Genomic DNA, 19,741 nt, shown 5'->3' with positions numbered 1-19,741 from the left:
TCTGAATCGAGTATGTAGCCTATTTTCTCACAGTCCAAAACTATTTTGAGATTTCTAAGCCAGTCTTTGTAATTGGTTCCGGTCAGTCGGTTGGTCTCAAGAATACGGGTCAAAGGGTTTGAAGCTGACATTGTATCTGCAGAGAGTAAAGATTCTAGTTAGACTTTTGTACTTGATCCTAATCTGTTCTAAGGTCTTTTAGAACAAATGTGACTCCCACTATTTTCTCGAATCCCTTACACTCCCCTGGTAGGAAAACGGAAATCCCACACGACTAGGGTTTCTAATGGGTACTGCGATCCCACCGATTTACATGCCACCTCACCTAACAGTTATTGGTGACACATAGATGGATGAGTGTACAACTCTTGTACAATGCTTCTCAAGCATGTTGCAGTGCAACTTTGGTCCTCTAAGCCATGAAGACCTCACCTAACAGTTATTGGTCCCATTTTCTTAGTTAAGTCAGACCCACCGTATAACCGTAGGAATAAAGTCGTCATTGGGTCCTCACCTAACAGTTATTGGTGCCCCAACCCCACCTTTACCCTACAACATCTCATGTCTATAGAGAGGTCCAGCCCCCCGATGCAACTTGACCACTGTGTCCAGCCCGAGACAAATCAACATCAGAAAGGCCTTAGCAGCTCTACTACAGTGGAAAGACCTATTGACTTAATATTGGTTAATCAGGTCTTAGTGTTTGCAACTTGAGCCCTTCATAAGAGGTAATCGAACAATTGGGCCAGGTAAGCAGGTGGGAGGCTCCCTTACTCAGAGAGTAAGGTCCTAATTAAGTAACCACCTTTCATGCTTTCCTAGACACCAATTAGATCAATTAATCTAATATGACTTGCTCATGTCGGTTGCACTCTCGACTTGATTGAGGAGTTTTTGATTTAGGTTCTCAATTGGGTTTGCTACATCACATGTAAACCTATCTACCCGACTCGCATTCACATCTCATGCAAACGGTACATTCAACAGGCAGTTATAAATCGCAGCATCAAATAAAGTTAAACTTTAAATAGGTGATGATCATGGATTCTAATTAGGTCGTATTAGCAAGCACAATGCACATCAATCGATCAAGTGGTCTTCAACTCTTGAATTGGTTCTAAGCCTCCTTGATTTCGATCCTTGATCAACTCTTGATCCCATCGCCATCAACCGCTTAGATCACCTTTCATCTCATGCCTTTGCTTCAACTTGATCGTTGATGTACATCACATCACAGAAATACAACCAGATGTAAATAAAAATAAAAATAAATTACATCTCCTTTTAGGAGGCACGCAGGCTCTCAAACATCAATAAGATGCATGCAAGCATCTGAAAATTACATGACATCGCAGATCACATCGCAGGTCATTACATTTGGATACCAAAAAGGGGTTGAATCTATGATCATCACTGTATAGCAACAATTATAATTTTCAGATCTGAAAAACTAACTGATTGTATCATGACATAGTCGCTGATCATGCTAATCATGATTCTAAACTTTGTAATCCCATTAACAATGCATTTAGAATCATCTTTTTATCACATAAAAATCAGCATGCAAAAATCAGCACCCCTGAAAAATCTGCATGCAGAATTTTTCAGCATGCATGATCATTCAATTTTCAGATCTAATATGCCTTTAGATATTTAATTCTTACCTTAATCTACGAAGCCTAGGCTCTGATACCACTGTTGGGAACCCGCCCATGCCGCTGATGTTTCAAAATTAATCAGATGGCAGCGGAAGAGGCATGTGCGGGATCGACGTTCATCGCATGAACGTTGTTTCGAGAACCTTTCGTAATTAGGTAAGAATTAAAACTTTTTAAAACTATTAGGAAGATCAAATCTTCACCTTGCGCGGGTAGATGATCACCGCAAAATCTGAATTCGTGGTTTTGGAAGAGGGTTCGCTTGAAGCCGTCAAACGTCCGGCCTCTACGGGTATCCACACGAAGCAGGATCCGATCCAAGCTCTCTATCTCACCGGGGTGCTAGCTCCCTTGCAGAGATAGCTTTTGATGGCTGATCTCCTCTCTTTCAATCAACCCTTGATTGTTGCTTGAGAGGAGGAAGAAGAAGGGATGGAAGATGGGAAGAAGATCAAAAGCCCCTGGCAGCCTTCTCTTTTCCATGCGTTGGAGGCCAAGGAAGAAGACCAAGAGGAGGGAGACGCCTCCTCTTCTTTTCCCTTTGCTGATGGCGGCTGAACCAAGGAGAGATGGAGAGGGGGTGGCCACGTGATGAAGAGGAGAAAGGTCCATCTAGGGCGCCGGCCCTAGTCCTCCTTTAATAAGGATGAAGGGCTCCTACAAGTTAGGAGCCCTTGACTACTTTCCAAGAGGGGGCGCCGGCCCCCTTCTCTCTTCATGTCGCACCAACTAAGTGAAGAGGGGCTGATGCCCCTCTTACTTGGTTAACCCAATCCTCTTCCAAAAGGATTAGGTGCCTCTCTCATAGTTTAATCCCAATCCAATTAGGATTAGCCAAATGGGTTCAATCTATGCTAGTCCTAAATCCAATTAGGACTTGAATGAACCATGACTCAATTGAACTCTTCAATCCTAATCCAATTAGGAGTCATGTTGATTCATTAGATTAATAATTAATTTAGACGTAAGGAAATCCTAATCCAATTAGGATTTGTTTAATTCTAGTCCTAATCCAATTAGGACTCTAATTTGAATCCAAAGTCCTAATCCGATTAGGACTCTAAGGAATCCTACTCCAAGTAGGAATCCAATTTTGATTCAAAACTCCTAATCTCATTAGGATTGAGGAATCCTATTCCAAGTAGGAATTCCAGTCCTACTCCAACTAGGATTCCCAGTCCTAATCCAATTAGGACTCTATGAATCCTACCCGAAGTAGGATTTGTGTTTAAGTCCAATTAATTTAATTTCCTTTGTTCCTTCCTTCAACTTCTTATCAATCAAATTGATTCTTGTGATTCCTAATCACGATTTCAACCATCGAATCGGTCAATACTTCTATTGTGTGTGACCCCATAGGTTTCTATTCTGACTGGTAGTGAGATATAATTGTTGATCTCTATCACTATATCATTGAAACTCCTTTCAATTGGGTTGGAACGATTCCAACTCAACTCATTTAGGGTTTATCGATCATCAAGATAATTCCTATGAGTCCCACCATCCACCAGTGACACCTAGCAGCATGTAGTGGCTACCCCAGCAGAATGGAATGATGAACCTCTAGGTGCAGTTAACGTGTGATACAGTCCTACTATCGTGGATCCCTACAGGACGGAGTCATGGACAACTCGTCAAACCCCATCGTCTGTCATATGTCAAGATTTATTCGACTCGAGTTCGATAGTGGAAAACTCTTCTCCACTTTATATTACTGCCCTGGCCAAGGTCTTAGAACTCAGTCTAACAAATCACATAGGATCACTCCTCTTCTATCAAGGTCGATAGATTCCTTATAGGTGCATACCCTACTCCTACAGTGAACTTACTGCAGCCAATCTACACTGCATGGACCCATATGGCTAGAGACCATGTATGTGTGCAGTCAAACTACAATAACCTCACTGTGAGTAGCCGAAGCACCGCAGGTCAAAGGACCAGTCACACTACTGCAACATTAAGCAAGTCACTGACGAGTGGATAGACATCCAAGTGACTTCTTGTCTTGGTCACGCCTCAGTACCCTTGTTCTCTAACAAGCACCTGCACTATCACTTCAGTGTCCCTACACTGTGGACTCAAGTCTCATCCATCCAGAAGGAAAGTGATCTGTGCACTGATCGGATCGATCACCGTCCTCGTGATGATCCATTGATCAGGAGCATTTAGAAATTAATCACCAATGATACATGGCTCAAATCTCAACTCTTGAGAATATGTATCATCATCTTATTAATTCCTTGGACGATTCATAGACACATAATAATATGAATGAAAAGATGCCTTTTATTTATTCAATAATAAATAGTCAAGTACAAAATTATGTCCTAGAATTAATAATGTGTCAGCCAGATGGCTTCTAGGCATACATCTAACAACATACATCACAAATTACATCCCAGATAAAATTCAAAATAAAAGAATAATACAACCCTTTTTCCGATGAGACACGCAGGTCTCAATACATGAATTTAAGATGCTCGCAGGCATCTGGAAAATGATTACAGTTATCACAAACATCACAGAACATTTCAGACATTGCAGAACATTTCAGCACATTCACAAAAGGGTCATCCATGATCATCACCATTCGCATCACATGCATAATTTTAATTTATAGATCTGAACTTAATTGATTACCTCATCTCATGAGTCGCTGATCATGCAAGAGATGATTCTTAAATAATTATAATCATATTAATTACATAACAGAATCATAATCAATGCATACCAAAATCAGCATGCAGAAAAATTCTGCAACCTGAAATTCTGCATGCATAAAATCAGCAGGCATAATCTTTAATTTTCAGATCTAATATGCCTTGATCCTTTTAATCCTAATCATAATCTACGAAGCCTAGGCTCTGATACCACTGTTGGGAACCCGCCCATGCGCAGAAAATTAAAATTTTTCAGATGCAGCGGAAGAGCATGTACGGGGTCATACGTCATCTCATGAACGTTATTTCAAAAATCGTTCGTAGATGGATAGGATTAAAACTTTTTAAACAATAGGAAGACCAGATCTTCACCTTGTGTGGGTAGATATCACCGCAAACTGAAGTTCGTGGTTTTGGAAGAAGGTTCGCTTGAAGCCGCACACACGTCCGGCCTCTACGGGTATCACACGAAGCAGAGGACAATCCAAACACTCTAATCTCCCCGGGGTCTAGCTCCCTTGCAGAGATTTGTTTTGATGGCTGATCACCTCCTTCTCAATCAACTCTTGAATGTCAGAGGGAGGATGAAGAAGAAGAAGACTCCAGGGAGAAGAATCAAAAGGCTAGTTGCAGCCTTTTGATTTCCCTACGTTGGAACCAAGGATGAACGCCAAGAGGAGGCGCACGGCTCCTCTTCTTTTCCTTTGCTGATGGCGGCTGAAAACCAAGAGAAAAGGGTGGCTCACGGCTGAAAGGAGGGGGAAAAGCATTCTACTAGGGTTTGTTCCTTTACCTCCTTATAAAGACACATGAAGCTCCTACATTTAGGAGCTTTATGTTTTTCCTTTTGGAGCAAGAAGAGGGGCGCATGCCCCTCTTCTCTTCTCTTTGATTTCGGCCAAGGAGGAGTTCTCCTCATCACGCATGCCCTACTGATCCAATCAAGTGGGCGTGGGGTCTAATGCAAGGTGGTCTAGTCCTCTTCCAAAGAGGATAGGTGCACCTATTTGTTTCCCTTCAAATCCTATCCAATTAGGATTTGATTGAACCATGACTCAATTGAACCTTTCAATCCTAATCAAATTAGGAGTCATCATAATTCATTAGATTAATAATTAATTAGGACTTAAGAAATCCTAATCCAATTAGGACTTATTTAATTTTAGTCCTAATCCAATTAGGACTCTACTTTGAATCCGAAGTCCTAATCCAATTAGGATTTCTTAGGAATCCTATTCTAAGTAGGAATCCAAATTGAATTCAAAATCCTAATCTAATTAGGATTGTAGGAATCCTACTCCAAGTAGGACTTCCAGTCCTAGTCCAAGTAGGATTCCCAATCCTAATCCAATTAGAACTCTAGGAATCCTACTCCAAGTAGGATTCGTATTTTAAGTCCAATTAATTAATTTCCAGTGTTCCTTCTTCAACTGATTATCAATCGAATTGATTACTCGTGATTCATAATCACTATTCAACCATCGGATCGGTCAATACTTCTAGTGTGTGTGACCCCATAGGTTCTATTCTGACTGGTAGTGAGATATATTGTGATCTCTATCACAATATCATTGAAAACTCCTTTCAATGGGTTGGAACGATTCCAACTCAACTCATTAGGGTTTATCGATCATCGAGAGAATCCCTATGAGTTCCACCATCCACCAGTGACACCTAGCAGCATGTAGTGGCCACCCAGCAGAATGGAAAGATGAACCTCTAGGTGCAGTTGTCGTGTGATACAGTCCTTCTATCGTGGATCCCTACAGATCGGAGGTCATGGATAACTCGTCAAACCTCGTTGTCTGTCATATGTCTAGATTTATTCGACTTGAGTTCGAGAGTAGAAAACTCTTTTCCACTATATATTCTGTCTTGGCCAAGGTCTTAAAACTCAGTCTAATAAATCACATAGGATCACTCCTCATCTATCAAGGTCGATAGATTCCATGTAACCCTACTCCTACAGTGAACCTACTGCAGCCAATCTACACAAGAACCCATATGACTAGAGACCATGTGTATGTGCAGTCAAACTACAATAACCTCACTGTGAGTAGCCGAAGCACTGCAGGTCAAAGGATCAGTCACACTACAGCAACCTCAAGCAAGTCACTGACGAGTGGATAGACATCCAAGTGACTTTTTGTCTTGGTCACGCTCAGTACCCTTGTTCTCTAACAAGCACTTGCACTATCACTTCAGTGTCCCTACACTGTAGACTCGAGTCTCGTCCATCCATAAGAAAAGCGATGTGTGCACTGAACAGATCGATCACCATCTTCGTGATGATCCATTGATCAGGAGCATTTAGAAATTAATCACCAATGATACATGGCTAAAATTCTCAACTCTTGAGAATATGTATCATCATCTTATTAATTTCTTGGATGATTCATAGACACATAAACAATATGAATGAAAATAATGCCCATTTATTAATCAATAATAATAAAGTCAAGTACAAAATTATATCCCAGAATTAATAATGTGTTAGCCAGATTGGCTTCTAGGGCATACTTCTAACACAAGCATCCTTTTGGATCTATCTCTATAGACCTTTACTCCCAAAATATAGGATGCTTCCCCAAGGTCTTTCATGGAGAATTCTTTTGACAACCAGACCTTGACCGAGGTTAGCATGGGAATATCATTCCCAATCAGGAGGAATGTGTCCACGTACAGTACGAGAAAACGACAGCACTCCCACTAACCTTTTTGTAAACACATGGTTCCTCTTCGTTTTTGATGAAATCAAACTTTTGATTGCGTCATCGAAACGAGTGTTCCAACTCCGAGATGCTTGCTTTAGTCCATAGATGGACCTTTGCAGCTTGCAGACCTTGTGATCTCCATCACTGGAAGTGAAACCCAAAGGCTGTTCCATATAGATATCTTCATCAAGATATCCATTCAGGAAAGCAGTTTTCACATCCATCTGCCAGATTTCATAATCATGAAATGCTGCAATGGCAAGCAATGTTCGGATGGATTTTAGCATGGCTACAGGTGAAAAGGTCTCCTGATAGTCAATGCCTTCGCGCTGACTATACCCTTTCGCCACAAGCCTTGCCTTATAGGTCTCTACCTTCCATCCGAACCTATCTTCCTTTTGTAGATCCATTTGCATCCAATAGGTACAATACCTTCTGGTGGATCTACTAAGGTCCAGACTTGGTTGGAATGCATGGAGTCTAACTCTGACTTCATAGCTTCCAGCCATTTCTCGGAATCGATATCAGATATCGCCTCGTTGTAGGTTTTGGGATCCTGTATGTGATCCCTATCTCCCACTAGGAACATTTCCTGTATCCTCTTCTAGTATACCTAAGTATCTATCGGGAGGATGGGAGACCCTACTAGATCTACGAGGTGGTTGAGGGACATCGTGTACTGGCTCTGTATGAATGGGTTCGATAGGATCCATGACTCGTTGCTTTTCAGAGACTTTCTCTTCAAGCTCAATTTTTCCCACTGCCTCTATCAAGGATAAACTGATTTTCCAAGAAGATGGCATGACGGCTCACAAACACATTGTGATCCTCTGAGACGTAAAAATTGTATCCTAATGACTCTTTAGGATATCCTATAAAACGAGCACTTATGGTCCTAGCCTCTAACTTGTCCGCCTGTAGTCGCTTGACGTGGGCCGGACATCCCCAAATCTTGAGATGACCAGACTTGGTTTCTTACCATGCCATATCTCATACGGTGTGGTAGGAACGGATTTAGAGGGAACTCTATTCAATAAATATCGCTGTGAGTAAGGCATCTCCCCAAAGAACATAGGTAAATCAGTGAAGCTCATCATGGACCTGACCATATCCAATAGGGTCCGATTTCTCCTCTCTGACACCCCGTTGAGTTGAGGTGTACCCGGAGGTGTCCATTGTGAGACTATGCCGTTTTCTTTGAGATAGTCCCGGAATTCCCACTAAGGTATTCTCCTCCTCGATCTGATCGAAGAGCCTTAAGAGGTTTTCCAGTTTGTTTTTCTACTTCATTCTTGAACTCTTTGAACTTTTAAAAGATTCAGACTTGTGTCTCATAAGATACACATACCCATACCGTGAATAATCATCGGTAAAGGTAATGAAGTAGAATAACGTCCCCTGGCTAGCACATCGAATGGGCCACATACATCTGTGTACAGGGTAAGTATTTCAGTGGTCCTCTCCCCATGTCCTACAAAGGGTAATCTGGCCATTTTTCCTTGAAGACAGGACTCGCAAACTGGATATGACTCGGAAGTCAATGAGCCGAGAAGCCCATCTTTATCCATTTTGTTCATTCTGTCCTCTCCAATATGGCCAAGCCTGAGGTGCCACAAATTTTGGTTTATCTCATCTCTGGATCTTTTGGATCCTTTGGCACTCACTTCTTGCTCGGTAACATTCACAGATACATCCATATGTAAATGATAGAGACTGTCAATCATAAAACCACGTGCGACTATTTTATTTCTAAATAAATAGAACAGCAGTCTTTGTCAAATGTAAAAACATGACCTTCCTGTGCTAGACATGAAACAGAAATCAAATTTCTGCTAGCAGCAGGTACATAATAGCAGTCTCTAAGTATAAACTAAATCCAGACGGTAGTCGCAGATGGTAGGTGCCCACAGCCACAGCAGCAACTTTTGCCCCGTTGCCAACCCGAAGGGTTACCGCACCTTCCGCCAGCCTTCTACTTTCCTTTAGACCCTGCATGGTAGTGCACAAATGAGCACTAGAACCAGAATCTATAACCCAACTAGAAGTAGAAGAAACCGTTAGATTAGTTTCAATTATGAGCAAGTCTATACCTTCTGAAGGTGTGTCACCTTTCTTGTTCTTCAGGCTCTCGAGGTATGAAGGACAGTTTCTCTTCCAGTGGCCTTCGACATTGCAGTGGAAACATTTTCCTTTGTCGTTAGCCTTTTTCTTTTGAACTTCCTTCTTTGGCTTCTTGTCTTTCTTCTGCTTCTTTGCAGGCTTCTTTTTCTTCCAAGTAGACTTTCTCTTGGAACCAGAAGTCAACTCAGCAGCGAGGACATTGCCCCTTGAACCTTTCAAGGCTCCCTCAGCAGTTACCAACATGTTGATTAGTTCAGTCTTAGTGCATTCAATCTTATTCATGTGGTAGTTTACTATAAACTGACCAAATGAATCAGGAAGTGACTGTAGGATCAAATCCACTTGCAATTCCTTGTGCATGTCCATACCGAGCTTCTCAAGCTCCTCTAGGTCCTTGATCATGGACGGACTGCCCCTCGCGCATTTCGCTTTGAAGAGCCTCTTGGACACTTCAAAACGAGCTGTGCGACTCTGCTCACCATACAACTCTTGCAGGTGTGCCAGTATGTCCCTAGCAGTCTTATATTTTCATGCTGGCATTGGAGTTCATTAGACATGGATGCCATCATATAGCATTTTACTCTAATGTCATCGTCCAACCACTTTTTATGTCGCACGCTGAACATCAGTGGACGTGCTGGTAATGTGGGATATCTGAATCGAGTATAGCCTATTTCTCACTCAAAACAATTTTGAGATTTCTAAGCCAGTCTTGTAATTGGTTCCGGTCAGTCGGTTGGTCTCAAGAATACGGGTCAAAGGGTTTGAAGCTGACATTGTATCTGCAGAGAGTAAAGATTCTAGTTAGACTTTTGTACTTGATCCTAATCTGTTCTAAGGTCTTTTAGAACAAATGTGACTCCCACTATTTTCTCGAATTCCTCACACTCCCCTGGTAGGAAAACGGAAATCCCACACGACTAGGGTTTCTAGTGGGTACTGCGGTCCCACGATTTACATGCCACCTCACCTAACAGTTATTGGTGACACATAGATGGATGAGTGTACAACTCTTGTACAATGCTTCTCAAGCATGTTGCAGTGCAACTTGGTCTCTAAGCCATGAAGACCTCACCTAACAGTTATTGGTCCCATTTCTTAGTTAAGTCAGACCCACCGTATAACCGTAGGAATAAAGTCGTCATTGGGTCCTCACCTAACAGTTATTGGTGCCCAACCCCACCTTTACCCTACAACATCTCATGTCTATAGAGAGGTCCAGCCCCCCGATGCAACTTGACCACTCTGTCCAGCCGAGACAAGTCAACATCAGAAAGGCCTTAGCAGCTCTACTACAGTGGAAGACCTATTGACTTAATATTGGTTAATCAGGTCTTAGTGTTTGCAACTTGAGCCTCTTCATAAGAGGTAATCGAACAATTGGCCAGGTAAGCAGGTGGGAGGCTCCCCTTACTCAGAGAGTAAGGTCCTAATTAAGTAACCACCTTTCATGCTTTCCTAGACACCAATTAGATCAATTAATCTAATATGACTTGCTCATGTCGGTTCACTCTCGACTTGATTGAGGAGGTTTTGATTTAGGTCTCAATTGGGTTTGCTACATCACATGTAAACCTATCTACCCGACTTCATTCACATCACATGCAAACGGCACATGCAGGCAGTTATAATCGCAGCAATAATTAAAGCTAAACTTTAAATAGGTGATGATCATGGATTCTAATTAGGTCGTATTACAAGCACATGCACATCAATCGATCAAGTGGTCTTCAACTCTTGAATTGGTTCCAAGCCTCCTTGATTCGATCCTTGATCAACTCTTGATCCCATCGCCATCAACCGCTTAGATCACCTTTCATCTCATGTTTGCTTCAACTTGATCGTTGATGTACATCACATCACAGAAATACAACCAGATGTATAAAAATAAAAAAATTACATCTCCTTTTAGGAGGCACGCAGGCCTCTCAAAACATCAAATAAGATGCATGCAAGCATCTGAAAAATTACATGACATCGCAGATCACATCGCAGGTCATTACATTTGATACCAAAAGGGTTTGAATCCTATGATCATCACCGTATGCAACAATTATAATTTTCAGATCTGAAACTAATTGATTAATCATGACATAGGTGCTGATCATGCTAATCATGATTCTAAACTTTGTAATCCCATTAACAATGCAATTAGAATCATCTTTTTATCACATAAAAATCAGCAAAAATCAGCACCCTGAAAAAATCTGCATGCAGAATTTTCAGCATGCATAATCTTTCAATTTTCAGATTTATAGCCTTTATAATAATTCTAATGTTAAATCTACGAAGCCTAGGCTCTGATACCACTGTTGGGAACCCGCTCATGCTGCAGAAAAATTAAAAAAAAATTCAGATGGCAGCGGAATCGGCATAAGCGGGATCACACGTTCATCTCATGAACGTTATTCAAAACCGTTCGTAGATAGATTAGAATTAAAAACTTTTAACTACATTAGGAAGATCAGATCTTCACCTTGTGCGGGTAGATGATCACCGCAAACTGAAGTTCGTGGTTTAGGATGAAGGTTCGCTTGAAGCCGTTCACGCGTCCGGCCTCTACGGGTATCCACACGAAGTAGAGATCCGATCAAAGCTTTCTTGTCTCCCTAGGGTGCTAGCTTCCTTGCAGAGACTTCTTTTGATGGCTGATTTCTTCCCTTTTAATCAACTCTTGATTGTGCTTGGGAGGAGGAAGAAGATGTTGGGTTTTCCAGTGCCCTAGGGCGCAGCGGAAGATACGGGATTATAAAATTTTCTTATAAAACCCATTATATGAAACCCTAATAAGCCAAGATCACCTTAATAGTATAACCAAATAATGTAGAAAATATAATCTTGGTACAGAAGAATACCTATCACGCTATATCCAATATGTCTGAAGATGTCCTAAGGTGCCCAAATGTTCACCCTCCGATGTTGATCCACACAGGAATGGGTTCAAGACTCTAGCTCCACCAAAACTTGATTCTAATTGTTCAATCCTTCCAAAGAATTTAATTGGCTGATTTTTCTTCACTTCCTTCTTTCTTTCTACCTCTAAAACATTCACTAGCCTTTTTGTCCTAAAGAAGACCCTCTTGTCTTGGGTTAGGACAAAAGAGAGAGGCTTGTAAGAAAGAAGGGATAAGGGAGAGAGAAGGAGAGACTTTTTCTTTGATGATCTTTAGAACCACAAGGCACCTCCTTATTTATAAGAGATGGAGGGATGCATCATAAAGGGATGCATCCCATCCACACACCTCATCATGATGAGACATGTGCCAAGAGAGGCATCCCATCATGATGGGGTGCTAAGGAGAAGGGTGTATCAACTTCTTTCTCATGTCTCCCTCTTAAATCCTGATGATCCAAGGGCCTAAATGCAGTGAACCAAAGCCAATGGTCCAGATCTAGGCACCATCTAATGGTCCAGATCAAGATGCCATCACCGATGGTCCAGATTCAGGCACTGAGTAACGGTCCAGATCTTTCATCCAGAGAGCCATCCAGTGGTCCAGATTCAGGCGCTGACCAATGGTCCAGATCCTTCATCCAGAAATCCATCCAATGGTCCAGATGAAGGCGCCAACCAGTGGACCAGATCCTTCATCCAGGAAACCGTCCAATGGTCCAGATGAAGGCGCCAACCAGTGGACCAGATCCTTCATCCAGGGAGTGATCCAATGGTCCAGAAGTGAAGGCCCTATCAAACCCAATCCAATTGGGTTTAACCAACTTAAAGAAAACATTAAACCTAATCAAATCAGGTCTAATTAAAGCCAAATGGGTTCCAACTCTTGGCTAACCCATATTAGGTCATGATCTAATCATATTAGATCAACCTAACCTAAGAATCAGATTCGAATTTAATTTGAATCAGGAGCTAGGGTTTGCAACACGTGCTAGCATGTTCATCTTGCAAACATGATCTAATCCAATTAGACCCTTGATCAATTCCCTTGTGTGTGACCCATTGGGTTCCTTATCTTAGCCAGCAGTAGGTGCAGGTGCAAGTTGACCTAACCTGATTAGAATACCTCTAATCCAATTTAGGTTCAATTTAGTGCTAAACCTGACTTAGCAATCAGAACCTTTCTGATGCTTTGATCTAATCAAACTCTTTGATCCGATCAACCCACAAGACATGATTGACGTCTAGCAACGTATCATGTCTACCCGGAAGATGAGGAATGTATTGGATAAATCCAAACATACCCTTCAGTGGCAAGTTACTGTGCAATTCAATCCCTCAGTCATACTACATCCTGAATAAGTGCATGAGTATGGATCAATATCAAACTCAATCACTTATTCATGTCTCTCTCAATCTTTTATATGATAATTCAAACAATGAAACATTAGAAACTCTTTCTAATATTCATTTTGCTTTGATCAAAGGCTTCTTGAATCATCATAAGATTAGAGTAAGTAGGATGTTACCTTCTCTTACTAGAAGTGACTGATTCCTTGTTGACCTACTCACAACCTTCGTACAAAATCCACCATATCCAGAATACCCGTACACAACGCAATGTCGTGAATGAGGGTAAACCAAAACATAGCTTCAAGTGCACAAGGTACCATGGTGATCTCAGGTCTAAGGATCACTTGCACAACTTCCACTATGAGAACCATCTTTTGATAATTAAGTAAGAATCCATAAGATGTTCTCATGGCTGGTCATTTCAGTGAACTCATTCCTCTAATGAGCACCCACATCTTTGTATTAGTGTCTCACACAAGTAATTGTGAGATCAATCACCCTCTACATTGAGCATACATAAGATGTGCCAGTCTTTCCGGTAATATTGATCCCCGACTCAATATACCAATTTGACTGGGAATATTCTAAATTAGGATTTTAGGATTTTAGGTCTCACTGGTATGATCTCATCATAACCCTAAAACCAATGTCCTAATTTATGGGGTTCATCATCCAATAATAAAATAGATAAGCAGCAAATGATGAAACACAATGCCTTTATTGATATATATCGAGTGTCAAAGTACATGATTTGGAGGATCACAAAGAGAAACCCATCAAATGATTGGCTTATAGGGCATCTACTCTTTCAATCTCCCACTTGCTGTGGCTAAGAAAGGTCTACCTAAAATTATAGGTGTGTGACTGTCTTGATGTATTGCAGGTTCAGTCTCAAGGATAACGAAGTCCACAGGATAGTAAAACTCGTTTACTTTCACTATTACATCCTCTACAATCTCCTTGGGGTACTTCACTATCCTATCTGCTATGGAAAGGATAATATTTGTAGGCTTTAATTCCTCCAAACCTAACTTTTGGTACACATAGTAGGAAAGTAGGTTCACACTGGCTCCTAAATCTAATAGAGCTCTCTGGATGATCGTCTCTCCTATTTTTATTTCAATGATTGGGCAACCAAGGTCTTTGAATTTCGGGACAATCTGTTGTTGAAAAAGAGATGAGGCTTGTGCAGCCATAACAGCTTGCCTAGGAATGCTGGTTTTTCTTTTGACCGTGGTGAGGTCTTTCAAGAATTTTGTATAGGAGGGAATTTGTCTTATGGCATCAAGAAAAGGATATTTATCCGAAAAGTTTTAAAGACTTCCATGATTTCATCAAAGTTAGATTGTTTCTTGGAGTCCTGAAGTCTACTGGGAAAGGGAACCTTAGGTTTGTATGTTTCTATGGGTTCTTCCTTTTTGTCTGATTTATCTGTTCTTGACCTCTCTTCTGAATAGGGTTCTTATCGGATTCATTTTTATTTTCTTTTTCATGTTCAGGAAGTTGGACTTTATTGTCCACTTGCTTGCCAGACCTTAAAGTGGTAATTGCCTGAACTTCATAGGTCAGATTTCCATTGATTTGATACTGACCTCTTTGATCTTGATTTTGTTGTCTACTAGGGTTAGGCACTGGTTGACTAGGTAGTTCACCTTTCTTTCTATCCCCTAGAGAGTTTGCTATTTGGCTTAGACTAACCTCAAGTTTTGCAATTGCTTGCGCATAGAATTGGTTAGTCTGGGCTTGGGCTGTATTGGTCTGTTGTTGTTGTTTGATAAAATCTTGTTGTTGTTTTATCATATTAGCCATCATGGTTTCTAATTGTGAAGGTTGCTGTGGGATAGGGGCATTATAAGGAGGTACAGATGGAACCAATGGTTGGTTCATTTGTGATGGACCTATCCTGGGGAAGTTGTTTTGAAAATCTGGTGGACCACCTTGATGCTGAATAGGTTCATTATGCTTGTATGAGAAATTTGGGTGGAACCTATTATCAGGGTGGTAAACTGGGCTGAACGAGTTAGGAGTGGGCTTCTTAAAGGCACTATATGAATTTAGAGCATTTGCTTGCTCGGCCTTTATTGTGGGCAGATTAGGGTAGCACTCCACTAGATGCTCAGTACTGTTACACAAGATACATAAATCCTGTGGCTCGTGTTCGACTTTCATGATGGAATTTGACTCTTTGTATGAACTCGAACTAGAGGAAACAGTGAAAGCATCAAACTTTTTACTTAAATTGTTCATCCCATTCACTAGATTGGACATGACATTTTTGAGTTCTGGATCTGTTTTTATTTCATAATTACCTGGTTTTCTAGATCCGAACTCATCTCTATTTACTTACTCACCATAGAACTCCATTTTGGCATTTTCAGCTAAGTCAACAAGAAATTCATAGGCTTGATTGGGGTTTGGTTCATGAACCTACCCTTGTGCATGGACTCAATCATGTTTCTATGTGCCGGAGTTAGTCCTTTAAAAGAAGTGGACCAGATCAGCCTTATCAAGCCCATGGTATGCGCATTTGACCAACAAGTCATGAAATTGTTCCCAAGTTTGAAAAAATTCCTCTTCAGATTTTTCTCTAAAAGTTCTTATGGCATCCTTAATTTTTTCTGTTTTAATCATGGGGTAAAACTTAGCCATGAACTTCCTAGATAGTTGTTCCCATGATGTGATGGAATTTGAAGCTAGGGAATACAGCCATGCAGCAGCACGATCCTCTAAAGTCATGGAAAATAATCTTGATTTAATACCCTCTTCATCTAAGTTTTGATTTCTAAACGTTTGACAGATTGTCAAAAATTTGTTTAAATGTGAAAGAGTAGATGCCCTATAAGCCAATCATTTGATGGGTTTCTCTTTGTAATCCTCCAAATCATGTACTTTGACACTCGATATATATCAATAAAGGCATTGTGTTTCATCATTTGCTGCTTATCTATTTTATTATTGGATGATGAACCCCATAAATTAGGACATTGGTTTTAGGGTTATGATGAGATCATACCAGTGAGACCTAAAATCCTAAAATCCTAATTTAGAATATTCCCAGTCAAATTGGTATATTGAGTCGGGGATCAATATTACCGGAAAGACTGGCACATCTTATGTATGCTCAATGTAGAGGGTGATTGATCTCACAATCACTTGTGTGAGACACTAATACAAAGATATGGGTGCTCATTAGAGGAATGAGTTCACTGAAATGACCAGCCATGAGAACATCTTATGGATTCTTACTTAATTATCAAAAGATGGTTCTCATAGTGGGAGTTGTGCAAGTGATCCTTAGACCTGAGATCACCATGGTACCTTGTGCACTTGAAGCTATGTTTTGGTTTACCCTCATTCACGACATTGCGTTGTGTACGGGGTATTCTGGATATGGTGGATTTTGTACGAAGGTTGTGAGTAGGTCAACAAGGAATCAGTCACTTCTAGTAAGAGAAGGTAACATCCTACTTACTCTAATCTTATGATGATTCAAGAAGCCTTTGATCAAAGCAAAATGAATATTAGAAAGAGTTTCTAATGTTTCATTGTTTGAATTATCATATAAAAGATTGAGAGAGACATGAATAAGTGATTGAGTTTGATATTGATCCATACTCATACACTTATTCAGGATGTAGTATGACTGAGGGATTGAATTGCACAGTAACTTGCCACTGAAGGGTATGTTTGGATTTGTCCAATACATTCCTCATCTTTCGGGTAGACATGATACATTGCTAGACGTCAATCATGTCTTGTGGGTTGATCGGATCAAAGAGTTTGATTAGATCAAAGCATCAGAAAGGTTCTGATTGCTAAGTCAAGTTTAGCACTAAATTGAACCTAAATTGGATTAGAGGTATTCTAATCAGGTTAGGTCAACTTGCACCTGCACCTACTGCTGGCTAAGATAAGGAACCCAATGGGTCACACACAAGGGAATTGATCAAGGGTCTAATTGGATTAGATCATGTTTGCAAGATGAACATGCTAGCACGTGTTGCAAACCCTAGCTCCTGATTCAAATTAAAATCGAATCTGATTCTTAGGTTAGGTTGATCTAATATGATTAGATCATGACCTAATAGGGGTTAGCCAAGAGTTTGGAACCCATTTGGCTTTAATTAGACCTGATTTGATTAGGTTTAATGTTTTCTTTAAGTTGGTTAAACCCAATTGGATTGGGTTTGATGGGGCCTTCACTTCTAGACCATTGGATCACTCCCTGGATGAAGGATCTGGTCCACTGGTTGGCGCCTTCATCTGGACCATTGGATGGTTTTCTGGATGAAGGATCTGGTCCACTGGTTGGCGCCTTCATCTGGACCATTGGATGGATTTCTGGATGAAGGATCTGGACCATTGGTCAGCGCCTGAATCTGGACTACTGGATGGCTCTCTGGATGAAAGATCTGGATCGTTGCTCAACGCCTGAATCTGGACCATCGGTGATGGCATCTTGCTTCTGGACCATTGGATGGCACCCTGGATGATGATGCCTTGATCTGGACCATTAGATGGTGCCTAGATCTGGACCATTAGCTTTGGTTCACTGCATTTGGGCCCTTGGATCATCAGAATTTAAGAGGGAGACATGAGAAAGAAGTTGATACACCCTTCTCCTTAGCACCCCATCATGATGGGATGCCTCTCTTGGCACATGCCTCATCATGATGAGGTGTGTGGATGGGATGCATCCCTTTATGATGCATCCCTCCATCTCTTATAAATAAGGAGGTGCCTTGGGGTTCTAAAGATCATCAAAGAAAAAGTCTTTCCTTCTCTCTCCCTTATCCCTTCTTTCTTACAAGCCTCTCTATTTTGTCCTAACCCAAGACAAGAGGGTCTTCTTTAGGACAAAAAGGCTAGTGAATGTTTTAGAGGTAGAAAGGAAGAAGGAAGTGAAGAAAAATCAGCCAATTAAATCCTTTGAAAGGATTGAACAATTAGAATCAAGTTTTGGTGGAGCTAGAGTCTTGAACCCATTCCTGTGTGAATCAACATCAGAGGGTGAACATTTGGGCACCTTAGGACATCTTCAGACATCTTGGATATAGCGTGATAGGTATTCCTCTATACCAAGATTATATTTTCTACATTATTTGGTTATACTATTAAGACGATCTTGGCTTTTTAGGGTTTCATATAATGAATTTTATAAGAAAATTTTATAATCCCGTATCTTCCGCTGCGCCCTAGGGCACTGGGAAACCCAATAGTGGTATCAGAGCCACCCTTAATCAGTTTAACCAAATAATAATACATGCTATTATCTTGATGCTATGAGATAGCTAGGTTGTTTGTACGCATGATTAGTTTATGCCATGAGATAGTGTTATATTCATGTTGTAGCATAGTATAATTGCTAGTACTAAATTATAGAATGTGCAATGAGACCAATATAGTAGTATGAAAACTTTGGGCTGACCCATTCTGGAACAATCGATTCAGTTGGTGTCTAGGAAGGAAGCCACAGGTGGTTACTTAATTAGGACCTCACTCTCTGAGTGAGGGTGCCTCCCACCTGCTTTCCTGGCCAATTATTTGATTGCTCTTTATGGTTGAGCTTAATGTTAGTAAGATACTATATTTGAAAGCCCTCACTAAATTCATAATTAAGTCGTAGTGTTAATTGCTTTAAGCTGAGCCATTCTGAATTAATTGACTAAGTTGGTGTCTAGGAAAGAGGCTACAGGTGGTTATTTAATTAGGACCTTACTAAGTAAGGAGAGCCTCCCATCTGCTTACCTGGCCAACTATTTGATTGACCTCCATAGAAAAGCTAATTGCTGATATAACACTATAAAGGTCCTTCCTTCATGCTTAGATATTATTATGTCAATATCAACGCTAGCTTGTTGTGATTCCCACAAGGCTAGTATTAGGGATTGATATTGTAATATCTTGGTGCATATGATGCATATGGCATATTTTAATATGTTGCCTTTGTTAGAAAACCCCGATCATGCCGCTGAAATTTAAAAATTATTCAGATGCAGCAGAAGAGGCATGCGCGGGATCAATCGTTCATCGCATGAACGTTGTTCAAAAACCGTTTGTAGATAGATAAGGATTAAATTTTTTTTAAAACATTAGAAGATCAGATCTTCACCTTGTGCGGGTAGATGATCACCGCAAACTGAAGTTCGTGGTTTAGGATGAAGGTTCGCTTGAAGCCGTTCAAGTGCCCGGCCTCTACGGGTATCCACACGAAGCAGAGGACCAATCCAAACGCTCTAATCTCCCTGGGGTGCTAGCTCCCTTGCAGAGATATGTTTTGATGGCTGATCTCCTCTCTTTCAATCAACCCTTGATTGTGCTTGAGTGGAGGAAGAAGAAGAA

Source organism: Phoenix dactylifera, unplaced genomic scaffold (genome assembly GCF_009389715.1).
Source record: "Phoenix dactylifera cultivar Barhee BC4 unplaced genomic scaffold, palm_55x_up_171113_PBpolish2nd_filt_p 000846F, whole genome shotgun sequence".
In the NCBI taxonomy this organism is placed as follows: Eukaryota; Viridiplantae; Streptophyta; class Magnoliopsida; order Arecales; family Arecaceae; genus Phoenix; species Phoenix dactylifera.
The sequence above is the reverse complement of the archived record's forward strand: the minus strand, read 5'-3'. Positions refer to the sequence as shown.